This window comes from Oncorhynchus masou, chromosome 30, assembly GCF_036934945.1.
Source record: "Oncorhynchus masou masou isolate Uvic2021 chromosome 30, UVic_Omas_1.1, whole genome shotgun sequence".
Taxonomy (NCBI): domain Eukaryota; kingdom Metazoa; phylum Chordata; class Actinopteri; order Salmoniformes; family Salmonidae; genus Oncorhynchus; species Oncorhynchus masou.
This window is the reverse complement of record NC_088241.1, coordinates 56,034,890-56,057,051: the sequence shown is the minus strand read 5'-3', so window position 1 is coordinate 56,057,051 and position 22,162 is coordinate 56,034,890. Positions and strand designations below refer to the sequence as shown.

General features: G+C 45.2%; 1 long non-coding RNA gene across 1 annotated transcript in view; it reads left to right on the top strand.

Annotated features, from left to right (window-relative positions):
• LOC135523200 (uncharacterized) overlaps positions 1-22,162 on the top strand; it is a 50,129-nt gene that overhangs the window by 6,819 nt on the left and 21,148 nt on the right. The window contains exon 4 of the long non-coding RNA XR_010452796.1: positions 8,055-8,218. This is a non-coding gene — a long non-coding RNA (uncharacterized LOC135523200). The remainder of the gene's footprint in view (positions 1-8,054; positions 8,219-22,162) is intronic.

Below are 22,162 nucleotides of genomic sequence, written 5' to 3'. Positions count from 1 at the left end.
AAAGTGATGAAAGATTTAGGGCTTGGGACTCACTCATCTGTTATCGATTATGCTGCAGATGTGCATGTGTATTTGTGTCATTTTGATTGACGGGAGAGAGGCAGACTGGACAAAAGCACAGCACATGAATGAACTCACAATGTCAAGTTGGCAACCCCACAAATAGACATTGGCACTGAGGCCTATGACGATGCTATCTAGTTTATTGCTGTATAAACTTTTCAGAGATTCAAATGTGAATAATGGTGGAATACTTCATGTTGACTTACTTTCCATCAAACTTTGTAAACTTGGAAGGACCCGATTGGGCTCAGAAAATTCCATGCGCGTTCACATTTCAGGAGCAACTGACAAACACATGTAAATGTGTTGGCGACAGGTTTGAAAAAGGCTAAATGAGGCGGTGCCCATCTTTTCAGATCAGTCATGTGTCACAAAGCCAGAGCTTCACTGCTCCACAGAGCCAGGGTAACCTTAATAATTAAGGTACAATTTTATAATGCATTTCTAATTTCCTACCAGACTGAAAAGCTTTATTGTGGACTGGCTGACAACAAACCCACCCCCTGAATGGAGCTGACTCCTGGGCTTCCACTAAACTGGTCATGAATGCACAAACCATCTGTTTTGCTGGCCGTTTGTCAATGCGAGCGTGGCGGTGGCAGCTGTCGGAGTGGTCCCGGGTTTGAATGATGGAGCGCAGGACCTTTGTTTAGCACTGTGACGGTGGCAGTGTGATGGCGCTGTGAGCTCTCTGTGACTCGGCCCACTCACACCGGCCAGGCCAGCACCCAACACCACGCAGGAGAGACGGCTGCTATTATCAGCCTCACCAGTCAATCCTGACGTCGCCATAGAGATGAAGAGAGAGAAGGAGAGAGGGAAAGAGAGAGAGAGAGGACGGGAGTGAAAGAGAGAGAGGAAGAGAGAGAGAAAAAGAGGGATGACAGAGAGACAGGAAAAAAGATAAGAATAGATAGACCAGAGATCATCAACTAGTTTCAGCCGCGGGCCGATATTGTCTTGAGCGGAGGGTCAGGGGACTGGAACATAATTATAATAATCATTTGTAGACTGCAAATTGACCTCAAGAAGCCTAAACAGAAATACAATTTGACGAAAACATAATCACTTCAAACTTTGCTTACATTTGTATATCGACCACATGTACAGTATCTCTCTATTATGTGTGGGAATCTTTTGGAACAGATTTGCTTGGAGCTGATTTGCTGGTGTTTCTACAGTCTTTGTGTCCAACAATCTGTTTGTTCAAAAAAGTTAGGGTGCCAAATAAAATCAACCGTGGATAAAATTCATCCCGCAGGCCGCCAGTTGGGGAACCCTGAGATAGAGCATACTAAACAAGTAAAGGTAGATGGCTGGTGTGTATTGTGTTGATGTGTGCTAGTGAATGAGGATGTGGGGCATTGTGCTGGGGCCAATCTGTAGCTTAGCGGGTGAGGTTTTCACGAGCCAGAGTCTGAGGGGTGAGTGCCAGAGGGCTCAGAGGAGAGGGGAGAGGAGCCAGCAGTGTTGAGGCAGGGGAGAGCGAGGGGAAGAGAGAGATAGGGCAGAGTGATAGGGCAGAGAAGGACATATAACGAGAGACAGGAAGGTCAATGGAGCCATAGGTCTAGGACTGGGGTTTTGGTTCAGAGACAGAAGGGAGGAAGGGAGAACTGAGGCTCATAAACTTGGAGATGAAAGACAGGTGGAAGCAGAGCAAGGCCCAGACAAGATTTAATTTGTCACTGAGGCTGGGGCAGGGAGAAAAACAGGGCAGTGATGGGAAGGATGGAGAGAGATAGAGAAGGCCAAAGAAGGCTGGGACACAGACTTAGTATTACACACTTTGGCAGCCTCGCCACAATCTGCCCGCGTATTTCCACATTTAAAAAAGGCCAGCACCGGGTAAACACAGCATATTGGAGCGTAATTTAATTCTTATCATGCACAGTCTGTACACACGCTCTCCTCACTTTATTTATCTCCTTCAAGTCTGTCGCCTTTTTTTATAGGAAAATTACACCCTAGAATTGTCCTTTTTCCTAATTAGATATCACTTATATTTTGTATCAATGACCCGTGATCTGTGCCACATATATAGGCTATCACAGTGACCTAGTTGCATAAATTTGGCTGGCTGAGGCACTTGACCGGAATGAAAAGCCAATCTGTGATTTGAGGAAACAGGACCAACCTGTCTGGATGGGTTTGTGTGTGTGAGGTCATGTGTGGCAGTTCACAGTCCTACAGAAACACACACACACTATTCAACAAAGCACTTTAATGATCATGATAGTTTCAGTGGTTGTTTCAGGAACTAAGCTGAATTATATATTCTTTTCATCTATAGATGTTTCATAAACAATTTTATTGGATTTTTTAATTTTTATTTTTATTGAGTAATACATTGTTTTGATTGAGAAAAAACCCCATTATACTTTATCAGTAAATGTTTTATACTCCCCACATTCCTGTGCTATGTGTAATGCTATTCCCTTAAAACATCCCTCCACTCCTCTCACCAACTCCTCAGACAAACAATAGCCGGCAGCACCTGCCCATCCCTGTGACTCAATACAAATGTGAGGCTCTTTCACATGCACAGGATGATCATGTAGAAGGGTTGAAAGGAGGGGGAGCTGTTAACTCTCTCCCTCCTTTCTCCATCCCTCCTTTGTGTCAGTGTGTTGTTCCTGATCACCGACTCGAGGCCTCATTGGAGGCTAATTGCAGAGAAGGAATGGCTTTAATTGTTGTCACCAGTTTAATGAAGTGAAATGCATTGTTGTTTTCTCCTCGTCACGGGACAAGTGTGGTGAATAAAAGTGATGTGGAATTTCACTTTCTTTGTGTGCAAACCAGGAGCATATGCTGTGGTTTGATTTTTAAATGCATTATTTTAGGCAATTTACTTATTGATAAAAATGTTTTGCTTAACAGATCATAGAACACCATTAAGACTACAATATATTACCTAAAGAAAAATCAGCATTTCAATGTTTAAACCCACTATCTTTTTGAATACTTCAGACCTTTAAAAAGTATCTGACACAGTAGAACGAGCTACAGTCTAGGCTGTTCCTTCTCACATAACAACACTGATACAGCTACACGGATGGCTGCTAGTGCTGCTAGCTGGCAATGCTGAGCCGAGCATAGTCTGGTTTAGCAGGAAGCAGTTGTGTTCTCTCACAGTGGTGTTCTCTCCTCTCACAGTGGTGTTCTCTCCTCTCACAGTGGTGTTCTCTCCTCTCACAGTGGTGTTCTCTCCTCTCACAGTGGCGTTCTCTCCTCTCACAGTGGCGTTCTCTCCTCTCACAGTGGCGTTCTCTCCTCTCACAGTGGTGTTCTCTCCTCTCACAGTGGTGTTCTCTCCTCTCACAGTGGTGTTCTCTCCTCTCACAGTGGTGTTCTCTCCTCTCACAGTGGTGTTCTCTCCTCTCACAGTGGCGTTCTCTCCTCTCACAGTGGTGTTCTCTGCTCTCACAGTGGTGTTCTCTCCTCTCACAGTGGTGTTCTCTCCTCTCACAGTGGTGTTCTCTCCTCTCACAGTGGTGTTCTCTCCTCTCACAGTGGTGTTCTCTCCTCTCACAGTGGTGTTCTCTCCTCTCACAGTGGCGTTCACTCCTCTCACAGTGGCGTTCTCTCCTCTCACAGTGGCGTTCTCTCCTCTCACAGTGGCGTTCACACCTCTCACAGTGGCGTTCTCTCCTCTCACAGTGGTGTTCTCTCCTCTGACAGTGGTGTTCTCTCCTCTCACAGTGGTGTTCTCGCCTCTCACAGTGGTGTTCTCTCCTCTCACAGTGGCGTTCTCTCCTCTCACAGTGGCGTTCACTCCTCTCACAGTGGCGTTCTTTCCTCTCACAGTGGCATTCTCTCCTCTCACAGGGGTGTTGTCTCCTCTCACAGTGGTGTTCTCTCCTCTCACAGGGGTGTTGTCTGCTCTCACAGTGGTGTTCTCTCCTCTCACAGTGGTGTTCTCTCCTCTCACAGTGGTGTTCTCTCCTCTCACAGTGGTGTTCTCTCCTCTCACAGTGGTGTTCTCTCCTCTCACAGGGGTGTTGTCTCCTCTCGCAGTGGTGTTCTCTCCTCTCACAGGGGTGTTGTCTCCTCTCACAGTGGTGTTCTCTCCTCTCACAGGGGTGTTCTCTCCTCTCACAGGGGTGTTGTCTCCTCTCGCAGTGGTGTTCTCTCCTCTCACAGGGGTGTTGTCTCCTCTCGCAGTGGTGTTCTCTCCTCTCACAGGGGTGTTGTCTCCTCTCGCAGTGGTGTTCTCTCCTCTCACAGGGGTGTTGTCTCCTCTCACAGGGGTGTTGTCTCCTCTCGCAGTGGTGTTCTCTCCTCTCACAGTGGTGTTCTCTCCTCTCACAGGGGTGTTGTCCCCTCTCGCAGTGGTGTTCTCTCCTCTCACAGTGGTGTTCTCTCCTCTCACAGTGGTGTTCTCTCCTCTCACAGTGGTGTTCTCTCCTCTCACAGGGGTGTTGTCTCCTCTCGCAGTGGTGTTCTCTCTTCTCACAGGGGTGTTCTCTCCTCTCACAGGGGTGTTGTCTCCTCTCGCAGTGGTGTTCTCTCCTCTCACAGTGGTGCTCTCTCCTCTCACAGTGGTGTTCTCTCCTCTCACAGTGGTGTTCTCTCCTCTCACAGTGGTGTTCTCTCCTCTCGCAGTGGTGTTCTCTCCTCTCGCAGTGGTGTTCTCTCCTCTCGCAGTGGTGTTCTCTCCTCTCACAGTGGTGTTCTCTCCTCTCACAGTGGTGTTCTCTCCTCTCACAGTGGTGTTCTCTCCTCTCACAGTGGTGCTCTCTCCTCTCCTCTCAAATAAAATGTATTAGTCACATGCGCCAAATACAACAGGTAAGACCTTGGAGTGAAATGCTTACTTACAAGCTCTTAACCAATAATGCAGTTATAAACAAATCTATAAAAAAAACGAATTAGAAAAATAAATAAAATGAACAAGTAATTAAAGAGCAGTGGTAAAGTAAAAATAAAGGGATACACAGGGATGACCTGTACAGAGTCAATGTGCGGGGGCACAGGTTAGTCGAGGTAATTGAGGTAATATGTACATATAGGTAGAGTTATTAAAGTGACTATGCATAGAGGATAACAACAGAGAGTAGCAGCAGTGTAAAGGGGGGGGGGGGGGGTTATGCAAATAGTCTGGGTAGCCATTTGATTAGATTTTCATGAGTCCTATGGCTTGGGGGTAGAGGCTGTTTAGAAGCCTATTGGACCTAGACTTGGTGCTCCTGTACCACTTGCCGTGCGGTAGCAGAGAGAACAGTCTATGACTAGGGTGGCTGGAGTCTTTGACAATTTTTAGGGCCTTCCTCTGACACCGCCTGGTATTGAGGTCCTGGATGGCAGGAACCTTTGATGTACTGGGCCATACTCACTAACCTCTGTAGTGCCTTACGGTCAGAGGCCGAGCAGTTGCCATACCAGGCAGTGAGCAACCATGCTCTCGATGGTGCAGCTGTAGAAACTTTTGAGGAACTGAGGACCCATGCCAAATCTTTCAGTCTCCTGAAGGGGAATAGGTTTTGTCATGCCTTCTGCACGACTGTCCTGGTGTGCTTGGACCATGTTAGTTTGTTGGTGATGTGGACGCCAAGGAACTTGAAGCTCTTAACCTGCTCCACTACAGCCCTTTCGATGAGAACGGGGGGATGCTCGGTCCTCTTTTTCCTGTAGTCCACAATCATCTCCTTTGTCTTGATCACGTTGAGGGAGAGGTTGTTGTCCTGGCACCACACGGCCAGGTCTCTGACCTCCTCCCTATAGGCTGTCTCATCATTGTCGATGATCAGGCCTTCCACTGTTGTGTCATTGGCAAAATGAATGATGGTGTTGGAGTCGTGCCTGGCCGTGCAGTCATGAGTGAACAGGGAGTACAGGAGAGGACTGAGCACGCACCCCTGAGGGGCCCCTGTGTTGAGGATCAGGGTGGCAGATGTGGTGTTACCTACCCTTACCACCTGGGGGCGGCCCGTCAGGAAGTCCAGGATCCAGATGTAGAGGGAGGTGTTTAGTCGGAGGGTCCTTAGCTTATTGATGAGCTTTGAGGGCACTATGGTGTTGAACGCTGAGCTGTAGTCATTGAATAGCATTCTCACATAGGTGTTCCTTTTGTCCAGGTGTCCAGTCCTTTTGTCCAGTGGTCTCACAGTGGTGTTCTCTCTTCTCATAGTGGTGTTCTCTCCTCTCGCATGGCATTTTCTCTAGCCCCAGGGTAGCCAGCCAGCCAGGCAGGCAGGGACCTAGGCAGGCACCCAGTGCTAGGCTAGCACACGCCGTGCCTGGCCTCTCCCTTCCGAGCTGTGTGTCACCAGTCAAACCTTGTTAAGGCTGACAGCTCTCTGATGTGGACAAATTGTCACAGAGGGGGGACCTGGAGACACTGTTACTGCTGTAACACACCCAGGAAGGGGAAGGAGAGGCTCTGCATTTAGATTAGGATGTTGGAGGAAACATCAGACAGAGAATGTTTACTATTGGCTTCATTTTGTGCTTTTGTAGAGTAAAGAAAAGTCACACCTGACCCCGATGGCTAATTCTGCAGGTTACCGAATTGAGCCTCCGCTATGTGTAGACGAAATATATCAGTTTTGAGACTGGGTAGAATCTGTGTTAGTCTATTGTGCAGTAGAGGATGGAGACCACAACCAATATGTCAAGGACATTACGTTAGGCCTCTTTCTGTCATAGAGAATAGAGAGTGAGTGTGAGTCAAGAGAATGTGAGTGAAATGTGTGTAAAACCTCTATTTAACGTGGCCATTCTGGTAGAGAGCAACATTAGGCCGCCTCTTTTTCATCCCCCACTTTCAAAGCAGAGGCTTGAATTGCATCAGGGGCACATTCTCATTGCAGTGTGTGGGTACGGCCAATAGACTGCCAAGCACTCATTCATGATCCCAACGCTTTTGTCTCTTAACCTTAAAAGGCCGTACAATAGCCTATGTTGTTATGGAGTGCGCCCACTTTTAACAGTTGACGGGCCGAGAGAGGGCAAGCAGCATCCACACCGGGCTTTGAGAGAGAGAGAGAGAGAGAGAGAGAGAGAGAGAGAGAGAGAGTCTGGAGAAGCATATGGAGAGCTAAATACAATTCTAATCAAACACAATGATGTCTGAGGCCTGCTTTGTGCTGGGGCCAGCCCTGTGAAAGACAGGGGGAGGAGTGGAGAGTCAGATCCTCATATTAAGATCATGAGGCGTGGGCAAATGAATGCATGGTCCAGTAATGGGGAAGATATCCCTTTGAGTGCAGCAGGCAGCAGCCAGGAGTACACAACAGCAGTATCATCAGGGGAAAACTCCCCAAACTCTTCCTTTTCTTTCCCTTTTCACTCTTCAACGGGCCGCTTCAATGAAGCCTCATCATCCGGCTAGAGTTCTGCTCCCAGCGGGTGACACTTGACAGATTGTCCGAGCTCTGGGCCTTTGTTTGCAGGTTGATGAAGTGAAAGGGTTGGGTGGTAGCCCAATGAATAAAGATGTTTTGAAGCCAATAAATAAATCCTCTAAAAGCTGCTATATATTGCTTTGCTGCTTGACCGTTGGAGTGTTAAAAATAGGCTTTTCTCTCCCTCTCTCTCTCTCTCTCTTTTCACTTTTTTTCATTCCCTCTGCTTTTTTTCACACTTGCAGAATGTGCTTTGAAGGACTTGTGAAGCCGAAGGCGTCTCGTTGCTCAATCAAATAGATTAAGTCGGTCAGACAAGCAGCGATCTGTCCTATTCAATAAAGTTGCTTTTGTCATGTATGATCTCAGAGGGCTTCTTCCATACACAACATTGTCCATGGACTTGTCATATCACACGGAACACAGTTTTACCTTGATGCAGATAATTGTAATTTGGATATTTTTGTAATTATTGCTTCATTTATCTTACATTATATGTGCTGTAGCATGATATATTGTTCCCTGTGCGCTTTTGTTTGCAAAATATCTCAAATTCCTAATAACGAAATAAAATCAACATGCTTCACTAAAAGTCACTAATCAAGCCCTCACTTTGCTTCTCTCTATCACCTCTTAAAACAGGTCAGAAAGCTGTTTGAAAGGCGATCCCGTAATGACGACATCTGTTATCACATGGTCGTTGACACGTAGCACTCGAAATCTGACGTCATCCTGTCCAAACCCACAGCTGCCAGACAGCATTCCAACCTCTGATTGGTTCTGACAAGCCTCTGACAGCTCTGGAGGTGAGGAGGGCAAGTGACAAAGGGCAAGCACGGGATGAGCCAACCAAATCAGGGTATACGCCCCCCTCCCTCCCCATACATGAGACAAATCAGAGACCTAATGTGTGTGACAGAAAAAGATAGGTTAAAGAGTTCAAAAATAATTGTTATTTAATATTTATCAGAACAAAGGGAACTCTCACTGCCTCATATTTAAAGTATACAACCTCCTTGTTGTTGTAGCACGGGTGGCTAAATGTAGCATGTAGCGTAGCTTCTGTATCTGGTGGATGATGTTAGATTGTAGATAGGTTGTGAATTTAAAGGGGCACCACCTGCCGTGATAGAAATCTGGGTCTTGTATCGCCGCGCGGACAGCTGAGCACTGCAGGAGCCAAAGAGCCTTCCATGACATTGAGCGTTAAGCAGATTTTTGCCAGCAGTTCCATTTGATCACTTCTCCCCCTCTCAGATGCATATGGAATCATCCACTCGATATAAGCACGATTTATTCAACTTCTTGATGAAGAAAGACATGCTCAAATGTGCTGTAATTGAAGAGACTTATGATTTAGAACAATGACACCTAACTTAAAAGACCATTCGATCATATCCGTAACATTCCTGTTGTAAACAACGTGGATAGTGTGTGTCAGTCTTGGGTTCTCAGGGCAAAGCGGATGGAGGTTGTGTTGTTCTCATGTGGACCAGTCGGCAGTGTGACCTTGCATTAGTGCATATGCTCACAGCAGGGTTACTGGTTGGGGGCATGATCTGTCAGCCTTTGTTTATGAAGCTCACACAGCACAGGACTGTAAGATAACATATTTGATGTAATTAGTGGTCAGTAATAACACACTATAAGCCACAGGAGAAAGAGTGTTTGGTTTTTGAGCAGTTGTTTTGATTTTTTATAGTATGTTATTTTTGTGATAATATTTGTTATAATATGTCTGCTGATGTCTATATTTCCAAAACATAAAACATATGAAATGATAAAACTTGTGAACAGTCATCTAGTTCTGGATTAGATATGGGTTAGATATGACAGATATGGGTTAGATAGGACAGATATGGGTTAGATATGACAGATATGGGTTAGATATGACAGATATGGGTTAGATAGGACAGATATGGGTTAGATAGGACAGATATGGGTTAGATATGACAGATATGGGTTAGATATGACAGATATGGTTTAGATAGGACAGATATGGGTTAGATAGGACAGATATGGGTTAGATAGGACAGATATGGGTTAGATAGGACAGATATGGGTTAGATATGACAGATATGGGTTAGATAGGACAGATATGGGTTAGATAGGACAGATATGGGTTAGATAGGACAGATATGGGTTAGATAGGACAGATATGGGTTAGATATGATAGATATGGGTTAGATAGGACAGATATGGGTTAGATATGATAGATATGGGTAAGATAGGACAGATATGGGTTAGATATGATAGATATGGGTTAGATAGGACTGATATGGGTTAGATATGATAGATATGGGTTAGATAGGACTGATATGGGTTAGATATGATAGATATGAGTTAGATAGGATATATATGGGTTAAATAGGATAGATATGGTTTGGATAGGATAAGTATGGGTTAGATATGGGTAAGATAGTATATATATGGGTTAGATAGTATATATATAGGTTAAATATGACAGCTATGGGTTCAATTGGATAGATATGGGTTAGATATTATAGATATAGGTTATATAGGATAGATATGGGATAGATTTGATATATATATGGGTTAGATATGATAGATATGGGTTAAATAGGATAGATTTTATTACATATGGGTTTGTTTTGTTTGATCGACAGATATGGGTTAGATATTTTCTGGGTTGGCTGGCCAGATATTGGGTTAGATAGGACAGATACATGGTTTGTTTTGTTTGATCGTATGATAGATATTTGGTCAATTGTTTAGCCTAGATTTTCTAGACAGATATGGGTTATCATTTCAATGATTTTAGTCTATAAGATTCTTGGTAAGATTCGAGGACCACTTGTCATTCCATTTGCATTAGATATAGCCTCTTCTGTACCCTGTCAACTATGTGTCTATCTATCCCTGTTCTCTCCTAGCACAGACCATACAAACGCTATGGGTTAGATCTGGTGGTCCCAGCGCGCACGACCCACGTGGAGTTCCTGGTCTCCGGTAGCCTCTGGAACTGCCGATCTGCGGCCAACAAGGGTTCATCTCAGCCTATGCCTCCCTCCAGTCCCTCGACTTCCTGGCACTATGGTGGATCACCACAGATAGATATCTTCGTCCGCCCACGTGTTCTCGCACACCCCGAGTTCTGGTCAGGTGGCACCGGGATCCTCATCTCTCCCAAGTGGTCATTCTCTCTCTCTCCCCTTACCCATCTATCTATCGCCTCCTTTGAATTCCATGCTGTCACAGTTACCAGCCCTTTCATATCCTTATCATTTATCGCCCTCCAGGTTCCCTCGGAGAGTTCATCAATGAGCTTGATGCCTTGATAAGCTCCTTTCCTGATGCTCACCTCTCACAGTCCTGGGCGACTTAACCTCCCCACGTCTACCTTTGACTCATTCCTCTCTGCCTCCTTCTTTAAGACCTCACCCTCTCACCTTCCCCCCTACTCACAAGGCAGGCAATACGCTCGACCTCATCTTTACTAGATGCTGTTCTTCCACTAACCTCATTGCAACTCCCCTATAGGACCACTACCTTGTATCCTTTTCCCTCTCGATCCAACACTTCCCACACTGCCCCTACTCGGATGGTATCGCGCCGTCCCAACCTTCGCTCTCTCTCCCCCGCTACTCTCTCCTCTTCCATCCTATCATCTCTTCCCTCTGCTCATACCTTCTCCAACCTTTCTCCTGAGTCTGCCTCCTCAACCCTCCTCTCTTCCCTTTCTGCATCCTTTGACTCTCTATGTCCCCTATCCTCCAGGCCGGCTCGGTCCTCCCCTCCCGCTCCGTGGCTCGATGACTCATTGCGAGCTCACAGAAAAGAGCTCCGGGCAGCCGAGCGGAAATGGAGGAAAACTACCTGGATCCTTTCACTCCCTCCTCTCTACATTTTCCTCCTCTGTCTCTGCTGCTAAAGATTTCTACCACTCTAAATTCCAAGCATCTGCCTCTAACCCTAGGAAGATATTTGCCACCTTCTCCTCCCTCCTGAATCCTCCTCCCCCTCCCCCTAGATGACTTCGTCAACCATTTTGAAAAGAAGTTAGATCCTCGTTTGCTATAAACGACACCGCTGATACCCTGTGCTCTGACCTCTTTCTCCCCTCTCTCTCCAGATGAAATCTCGTTGTGACGGCCGGCCGCCCAACAACCTGCCCGCTTGACCCTATCCCCTCCTCTCTTCTCCAGACCATTTCCGGGGACCTTCTCCCTTACCTCACCTCGCTCATCAACTCATCCCTGACCGCTGGCTACGTCCCTTCCGTCTTCAAGAGAGCGAGAGTTGCACCCTTCTGAAAAAACCTACGGACCAGTATCCCTTCTTTCTTTTCTCTCCAAAACTCTTGAACGTGCCGTCCTTGGCCAGCTCTCCCACTATCTCTCTCCGAATGACCTTAACTAGTCATTCAACTGAGACTGCTCTTCTCTGTATCACGGAGGCACTCCGCACTGAAAGCTAACTCTCTCAGCTCTCATCCTTCTAACCTATCCTGTGAACCATCAAATCCTCCTCTCCACCCTCTCCGAGTTGGGCATCTCCGGACCACGCAGTCCTACCTTACAGGTCGCTCCTACCAGGTGGCGTGGCGAGAATCTGTCTCCTCGCACGCGCTCTCACCACTGGTGTCCCCCAGGGCTCTGTTCTAGGCCCTCTCCTATTCTCGCTAAACCAAGTCACAAACCTCACATGGTCTCTCCTAATTGCTATGCAGACACACAAACCAGGTGGCGAATCGCATCTCTGCATGTCTGGCAACAAAGTGTGGATGACGGATCAAAAGCTGAACCTCGGCAAGACGGAGCTGCTCTTCCTCCCGGGGAAGGACTGCCCGTTCCATGATCTCATCAACAACTCCATTGTGTCCTCCTCCCAGAGCGCTAAGAACCTTGGCGTGATCCTGGACAACACCCTGTCGTTCTCAAAACATCATGGCGGTGGCCCGTTCCTGTAGGTTCATGCTCTACAACATCCGCAAGTACGACCCTGCCTCACACAGGAATCGGCGCAGGTCCTAATCCAGGCACTTGTCATCTCCCGTCTGGATTACTGCAACTCGCTGTTGGCTGGGCTCCCTGCCTGTGCCATTAATACAAACTCATCCAGAACTGCCGGGAAACAAAGCCCGTTTAAATACAACTGGCTTCCAGTTGGGAAAAGACCATGGTGCTTGCCTAGGACTGTGACACCGGTGGCAAACCCCACACCCAAGCAAGGGCACTATCCACCTGGGGATCCCTACCATTGAGGAAACAGTTCAGCCCAGTCAAAACTGTTTGACAAAAAAACACAAGGACAGCGGAGTCAATCACCACCTTCCGGAGACGCCTGAAACCCCACCTCTTCAAGGAATACCTAGGATAAGATAAGTAATCCTCCTCACCACCCCCCCCCTTAATGATTTAGATGCACTATTGTAAAGTGGCTGTTCCACTGGATGTCAGAAGGTGAATTCACCAATTTGTAAGTCGCTCTGGATAAGAGCGTCTGCTAAATGACTTAAATGTAAATGTAAATGTAAATTTTGGTTAGATATGATATATGTGGGTTAGATACGATAGATATGGGTTCCCACTCAGGAGACTGAAAATATTTGGCATGGGTCCTCAGATCCCCAAAAGGTTCTACAGCTGCACCACTGAGAGTAGGTTGCATCACTGCCTGGTATGGCAACTGCTCGGCCTCCGACCGCAAATCACTACAGAGGGTAGTGTGTACGGCCCAATACATCATTGGGGCCAAGCTTCCTGCCATCCAGGACCTCTATAGTAGGTGGTGACAGCCTTAAAAATGGTCAAAGACTCCAGCCACCCTAGTCATAGACTGTTCTCTATGCTACCGCACGGCAAGCGGTACCGGAGCACCAATTCTCGGTCCAAGAGGCTTCTAAAAATCTTCTACCCCAAGCCATAAGACTCCTGAACACCAACTCAAATGGCTACCCAGACTATTTGCAGTGCCCTCCCCCTTTACACTACTGCTACTCTCTATTGTCATCTATGCATAGTCACTTTAATAACTCTATATACATGTAAATACTACCTCAAATAACCGGTGCCCCTGCACATTGAGTCTGTATCGGTACCCCCTGTATATAGTCTCGCTATTGTTAATTCACTGCTGCTCTTTAATTACTTGTCACTTTTATCTCTTTTTCTTATTGTCATTTTAAAAAACTGCATTGTTGGTTAGGGGCTCGTAAGTAAGCATTTCACTGTAAGGTCTACACCTGTTGTATGATGTGCATGTGACTAATAACATTTGATTTGATTTGATTGATTTGGTTAGATATGTTAGGTATGGGTTAGATATGATAGATATGGGTTAGATATGATAGATATGGGTTGGATAGGATAGATATGGGTTAGATATGAAAGATATGGGTTAGATATGATAGATATGGGTTAGATATAATATAAATGATTTAGATAAGAAGCAGGGGCATTAAAGATAAAACGTGGCTGGGTCTTTCAGCATGACAATGATCCATGGTGGAGTAGGGTCAGACAAACACCCACCCAGACCCTCCCCTCAGGTTTTGCGACCGGAGTCCGCACCTTTTTTTGGGGGGGGGGGGTACTATCACATTCTGACCTTAGTTCCTTTGTTTTGTCTTTAGTATGGTCAGGGCGTGAGTTGGGTGGGTTGTCTATGTTAGTTTAGAGAGAGGCAGCTGTCAATCGTTGTCCCTGATTGAGAACCATATTTAGGTAGCCTGTTTTCCATTGTGTTTTGTGGGTGGTTGTTTCCTGTTTCGTGTTTTTGTTTCACCTTTCAGGACTGTTTATTTGTCGTGTTTGTTGTTTTGTCTAGTGTTGCATATTTCATTAAATAATATGAACACTTACCACGCTGCACCTTGGTCCTCCTCTCCTTCCCCAGCCAATAATGAGTATTTCTGCAAATTGATGTGGCTCTCTGCAAAATGGAAGCAAAACATTACTGAACATAACACGCCAAAGTAAAATTAGATTTTGGGATATAAATATGCACTTTATCGAACAAAATATGCATGTATTTTGTAATATGAAGTCCTATGAGTGTCATCTGATGAATATCATAAAAGGTTAGTGATTAATTTTATCTCTATTTGTGCTTTTTGTGACTTCTCTCTTTGGCTGGAAAAATGAACAAGCTGGTAATAGGGGTTTCAACAATGGCGGCGGATAGTTTTAGAAAGAGAGGATCCAGATTTTCTAGCCCAGCTGATTTGTACGGGTCCAGGTTTTGCAGCTCTTTCAGAACATCTGCTATCTGGATTTGGGTGAAGGAGAAGTTGGGGAGGCTTGGACGAGTAGGTACGGGGGGGAGGGGAGCTGTTGGTCAGGGGTTGGAGTAGCCGAGAAATGCTTATTGAAATTTTTGATTATCATGGATTTATCAGTGGTGACCGTGTTACCTAGCCTCAGTGCAGTGGGCAGCTGGGAGGAGGTGCTCTTGTTCTCCATGGACTTTACAGTATCCCAAAACCTTTTGGAGTTAGAGCTACAGGTTGATAATTTCTGCTTTGCTTTCCTGACTTACTGCGTGTATTGGTTCCTGACTTCACTGAGCAGTTGCATGTTACGGTGACTATTCGATGCTATTGCAGTCCACCACAGGAGCAGTCAGGTCTGGAGTGAACCAAGGGAAATATCTATTCTTAGTTCTGCATTTTTTGAAAGGGGTTTGCTTATCTAAGATGGTGAGGAAATTACTTTTAAAGAATGACCAGGCATCCTCAACTGACGGGATGAGGTCAATATCCTTCCAGGATACCTGGGTCAGGTCGATTAGAAAGGCCTGCTCGCAGAAGTGTTTTAGGGAGCGTTTGACAGTGATGAGGGGTGGTTGTTGGACCGCAGACCCATTGCGGATACAGGCAATGAGGCAGTGATCACTGAGATCCTGATTGAAAACAGCAGAGGTGTATTTGGAGGGCAAGTTGGTCAGGATAATGTCCATGAGGGTGCCCATGTTTATGGATTTAGGGTTGGGTATGATATGATAGATATGGGTTAGAAAGGATAGATACGGGTAAGATAGGCTATATATGCGCTATATAGGATATATATGTATATGGGTTAGATATGATATATACTGCTATATATGATAGATATGGGTTAGATATGATAGACATGGGTTAGATATTATAGATATTGGTTAGTTAGGATAGACAAGGGTTATGTAGGAAACATATGGGTTAGATATAATAGATATGGGTTAGATAAGATAGATATGGGTTAGATAGGATAGATATGGGTTAGATAGGATAGATATAGGTTAGATATGATAGATATGGGTTAGAAAGGATAAACATGGGTTAGATATGATATATATGGGTTGGATAGTATATATATGGGTTAGATATGATAGATATGGGTTAGATTATATAGATATGGGTTCGATAGGATAGATATGGGTTCGATAGTATAGATATGGGTTAGATTGTATAGATATGGGCTAGTTATGATATATATGGGTTAGATATGATATATATGGTTTACATATGATATATATGTGTTATAATGTATAGATATGGGTTAGATACGATCTATATGGGTTATGTAGGATAGACATGGGTTAGATAGGATAGCTATGGGTTAGAATGGTAAATATATGGTTTATAGTTGATATATATGGGTTAGATATGATAGATATGATTTAGTTAGGATAGATAGGGGTTAGATAGGATAGATATGGGTTAGAAATGGTATATGTGGTTTATATTTGATATAGAGTGGGGCAAAAAAGTATTTAGTCAGCCGCTAATTGTGCATGTTCTCCCACTTAAAAATACGAGAGAGGCCTTATTTGCAAATTATGGTGGAAAATAAGTATTTGGTCACCTACAAACAAGCAAGATTTCTGGCTCTCATAGACCTGTAACTTCTTCTTTAAGAGGCTCATCTGTCCTTCACTCATTACCTGTATTAATGGCACCTGTTTGAACTTGTTATCACTATAAAAGACACCTGTCCACAACCTCAAACAGTCACACTCCAAACTCCACTATGGCCAAGACCAAAAAGCTGTCAAAGGACACCAGAAACACAATTGTAGACCTGCACCAGGCTGGGAAGACTGAATCTGCAATAGGTAAGCAGCTTGGTTTGAAGAAATCAACTGTGGGAGCAATTATTAGGAAATGGAAGACATACAAGACCACTGATAATCTCCCTCGATCTGGGGCTCCGTGCAAGATCTCACCCCATGGGGTCAAAATGATCACAAGAACGGTGAGCAAAAATCCCAGAACCACACGGGGGGACCTAGTGAATGACCTGCAGAGAGCTGGGACCAAAGTAACAAAGCCTACCATCAGTAACACACTACGCTGCCAGGGACTCAAATCCTGCAGTGCCAGATGTGTCCCCCTGCTTAAGACAGTACATGTCCAGGCCCATCTGAAGTTTGCTAGAGAGCATTTGGATGATCCAGAAGAAGATTGGGAGAATGTCATATGGTCAGATGAAACCAAAATATAACTTTTTGGTAAAAACTCAACTCGTTGTGTTTGGAGGACAAAGAATGCTGAGTTGCATCCAAAGTACACCATATCTACTGTGAAGCATGGGGGTGGAAACATCATGCTTTGGGGCTGTTTTTCTACAAAGGGACCAGGACGACTTATCCGTGTAAAGGAAAGAATGAATGGGGCCATGTATCGTGAGATTTTGAGTGAAAACCTCCTTCCATCAGCAAGGGCATTGAAGATGAAACATGGCTGGGTCTTTCAGCATGACAATAATCCCAAACACACCGCCGGGCAACGAAGGAGTGGCTTCATAAGAAGCATTTCAAGATCCTGGAGTGGCCTAGCCAGTCTCCAGATCTCAACCCCATAGAAAATCTTTGGAGGGAGTTGAAAGTCCGTGTTGCCCAGCAACAGCCCCAAAACATCACTGCTCTAGAGGAGATCTGCATGGAGGAATGGGCCAAAATACCAGCAACAGTGTGTGAAAACCTTGTGAAGACTTACAGAAAACGTTTCACCTCTGTCATTGCCAACAAAGGGTATATAACAAAGTATTGAGATAAACTTGTGTTATTGACCAAATACTTATTTTCCGCCATAATTTGCAAATAAATTCATAAAAAATCCTACAATGTGATTTTCTGGATTTTTTTCTCATTTTGTCTGTCATAGTTGAAGTGTACCTGTCATAGCCCTCTCTCATCTTTTTAAGTGGGAGAACTTGCACAATTGGTGGCTGACTAAATACTTTTTTTGCCCCACTGTATATGGGTTGGATATGATAGATATGTGTTATATATGATGGATATTGGTTGTACAGGATATATATGAGTTATATAGGATAGTTATGGGTTAGATAGGAAAAATACAGGTTAGGTAGGATAGATGAGGGTTAGATATTATAGATATGGGTTAGATATGATAGATATGGGTTAGATATGATAGATATGATCGATACGTGTTTTTTCTTAGATTGGTACCCAAGGTAATGTTAGGTTTTATTACATACAGTCGGGAGGAACTACTGGATATAAGAGCAACATCAACTCCCCATCATTACGAACAGGAATACGACTTTCCCGAAGCGGTTCCTGTGTTTTGCCCACCACCCAGGACAATGGATCGGATCCCAGCCGGCATACCAAAACAACGGCGCTGTAAAAGGGGCAGATGAAGAGGTCTTCTGGTCAGGCTCCGGATATGGGCACATTGCGCACCGCTCCCGAGAATACTACTTGCCAATGTCCAGTCTCTCGACAACAAGGTTGATGAAATCCGAGCAAGGGTATCATTCCAGAGAGACATAAGAGACTGTAGATGTTCTTTATCAGAGTCGGTACAGCCAGTTGATTACTTCACGCATTGCGCCGACAGAAACAAGCATATTTCTGGCAAGAAGAGGGGCGAGGGTCATGCCTTATGATTAACGATATGTGGTGTGATCATAACAACATACAGGAACTCAAGTCCTTCTGTTGACATGACTTAGAATTCCTCACACTCAAATATCAACCGCATTATCTACCAAGAGAATTCTCTTCGATTATAATCACAGCCCCATATATTCCCCCCCAAGCAGACACATCGATGGCCCTGAACAAACTTTATTTGACTCTATGTAAACTGGAAACCACATATCCTGAGGCTGCATGTGTAATGACAGATTTCCTCTTCTTCATCTGAAGAGGTGTAGCAAGGATCGGACCAAAACGCATCGTGGTAAGTGTCCACGTTTTACTAAAAAAACTGAACACGACAGAATACAAAATAACAAAGTGAAATTAAACTAAACAGTCCCGTGTGGGACAAACACTGACACAGGAAACAAACACCCACAAACCAACAGTGAAACCCAGGCTACCTAAATATGGTTCTCAATCAGGGACAATGATAAACAGCTGCCTCTGATTGAGAACCATATCAGGCCAAACACAGAAATAGAAAAAACCTAGAAACACAAACATAGACTGCCCACCCCAACTCACACCCTGACCATACTAAATAAAGACAAAACAAAGGACCTGACAGCATGTAACGCACTTCTCTGAGTATTGGGTGCGGAGTCAGGCGCAGGGAACAGAGGGTAAAGGACAAAGGACAATGTTTTTATTCCGGCACAGGAAAACGGTCATGCCAAAACACCAAGCGCATAACAAAGACCGGCCCAAAAACAGGACTCAACCAGTCCGGAGAAAAACAAGAAAATTGCACAACCACAAACACGAACAGAGGAAATAAGCCCGCACAAAAGCAGGCGGGCATCACCAGCTTAAATAGCCCAACTAAAACCTAAACAAGAAACAGGTGTAACCAATAAGACAAAACCAACAGAAAAGGGAGAAAGGATCGGTGGCAGCTAGTAGGCCGGTGACGAGCGCCGAGCGCCGCCTGAACAGGAAGAGGAGCCATCTTCGGTGGGAGTCTTGACACTGCATTTATTTAGCTGGGGATTTAAACAAGGCTAATCTGAAAACAAGACTCCCTAAATTCTATCAGCATATCGATTGTGCTACCAGAGCTAGTAAAACCCTGGATCATTGTTATTCTAACTTCCGCGATGCATATAAGGCCCTCCCCCAACCTCCTTTCAGAAAAGCTGACCACGACTCCATTTTGTTGCTCCCAGCCTATAGACAGAGCTCCCGCGCTCAGGTCTGTTCAACGCTGGTCCGATCAATCTGATTCCATGCTTCAAGATTGCTTCAATCACGTGGATTGGGATATGTTCCTCATTGCGTCAAACAACAACATTGACGAATACGCTGATTCGGTGAGCGAGTTTATTAGCAAGTGCATCGGCGATGTCGTACCCACAACAACTATTAAAACATTCCCAAACCAGAAACTGTGGATTGATGGCAGAATTCGCGCGAAACTGAAAGCGCGAACCACTGCTTTCAACCAGGGCAAGGCGACCGGAAACATGACCGAATACAAACAGTGTAGCTATTCCCTCCGCAAAGCAATCAAACAAGCTAAGCATCAGTATAGAGACAAAGTAGAGTCGCAACTCAACGGCTCAGACACAAGAGGTATGTGGCAGGATCTACAGTCAACCATGGATTACCCAAGTTCTCTCACGTCACCCCGCTCCTCCGCTCTCTCCACTGGCTTCCAGTTGAAGCTCGCATCCGCTACAAGACCATGGTGCTTGCCTACGGAGCTGTGAGGGGAACGGCACCGCAGTACCTCCAGGCTCTGATCAGGCCCTACACCCAAACAAGGGCACTGCATTCATCCACCTCTGGCCTGCTTGCCTCCCTACCACTGAGGAAGTACAGTTCCCACTCAGCCCAGTCAAAACTGTTCGCTGCTCTGGCCCCCCAATGGTGGAACAAACTCCCTCACGACGCCAGGACAGCGGAGTCAATCACCACCTTCCGGAGACACCTGAAACCCCACCTCTTCAAGGAATACCTAGGATAGGATAAAGTAATCCTTCTCACCCCCCCCTTAAATGATTTAGATGCACTATTGTAAAGTGGCTGTTCCACTGGATGTCAGAAGGTGAATTCACCAATTTGTAAGTCGCTCTGGATAAGAGCGTCTGCTAAATGACTTAAATGTAAACGTATAAAGAAAACCAGGACCATCGCGGACCAGGATGTCTTGCTCCCAGACAAACTAAACAACCTCTTTGCTCGCTTTGAGGACAAAACAGTGCCACTGACACGGCCCGCTACCAAAACCTGTGGACTCTTCTTCACTGCAGCGGACGTGAGTAAAACATTTAAACGTGTTAACCCTCGCAAGGCTGCAGGCCCAGACGGCATCCCCAGCCGCATCCTCAGAGCGCCCCAATAGGTCCAATCAATCCCTATCCCAGTCTGTTGTTCCCACATGCTTCAAGAGAGCCACCATTGTTCCTGTTCCCAAGAAAGCTAAGGTAACTGAGCTAAACGACTACCGCCCCGTAGCACTCACTTCCGTCATCATGAAGTGCTTTGAGAGACTAGTCAAGGACCATATCACCTCCCTACCTGACACCCTAGACCCACTCCAAGTTGCTTACCACCCAAATAGGTCCACAGACGACGCAATCGCAACCACACTGCACACTGCCCTTACCCATCTGGAAAAGAGGAATACCTATGTGAGAAATCTGTTCATCGACTACAGCTCAGCATTTAACACCATAGTACCCTCCAAACTCGTCATCAAGCTAGAGACCCTGGATCGCGACCCCGCCCTGTGCAACTGGGTACTGGAATTCCTGACGGGCCACCCCCCAGGTGGTGAGGGTAGGTAACAACATCCCCACCCCGCTGATCCTCAACACTGGGGCCCCATAAGGGTGCATTCTGAGCCCTCTCCTGTACTCCCTGTTCACCCACAACTGCGTGGTCATGCACTCCTCCAACTCAATCATCAAGTTTGGAGACGACACTACAGTGGTTGGCTTGATTACCAACAGCGACAAGATGGCCTACAGGGAGGAGGTGAGGGCCCTCGGAGTGTGGTGTCAGGAAAATAACCTCACACTCAATGTCAACAAAACAAAGGAGATGATCGTGGACTTCAGGAAACAGCAGAGGGAGCAGCCTCCTATCCACATCAACGGGAGAGTAGTGGAGAGGGTGGAAAGTTTAAATAAATGATCAGATGGTCATTGTACAGGTAGAGATACTGGTGTGCAAAAGAGCAGAGAAGTAAATAAATATAAACAGTATGGGGATGAGGTAGGTAAATTGGGTGGGCTATTTACCGATAGACTATGTACAGCTTAGATAGGATAGATATGGTTAGAAAGGATATTTGGGATATATAGGATAGATATGGGTTAGATCTGATAGATATGGGTTAGAAAGGATATATATGGTTTATATATGATATATATGGGTTAGATATGAGAGAACTGGGATATATAGGATATATATGGGTTATATATGATATATATTGGTTATATAGGATAGATATGGTTTATATATGGGTTAGATAGGATAGATGTGGGCTATATATGATAGATATCGGTTATATATGATATATATTGGTTTGATATGATAGATTGGGGTTTGATATTATAGATATGGGTTGGATATGATTGATATGGGTTAGATAGGATAGAGATAAGATTATGTTTTATGGTAATATGATAAAGACTAGTTAGCTGTCTATATAAAAACAATTCACATGATGGATCCAGTTTTGATTTAACTGTGTTGATGGAGTCTGTTATGGAGTTTTCAGTCAGTCAGTCTTCAGTCAGTCAGTCAGTCTTCAGTCAGTCAGTCAGTCAGTCAGTCAGTCAGTCAGTCATTCTTCAGTCAGTCAGTCAGTCAGTCAGTCAGTCAGTCAGTCAGTCAGTCAGTCAGTCATT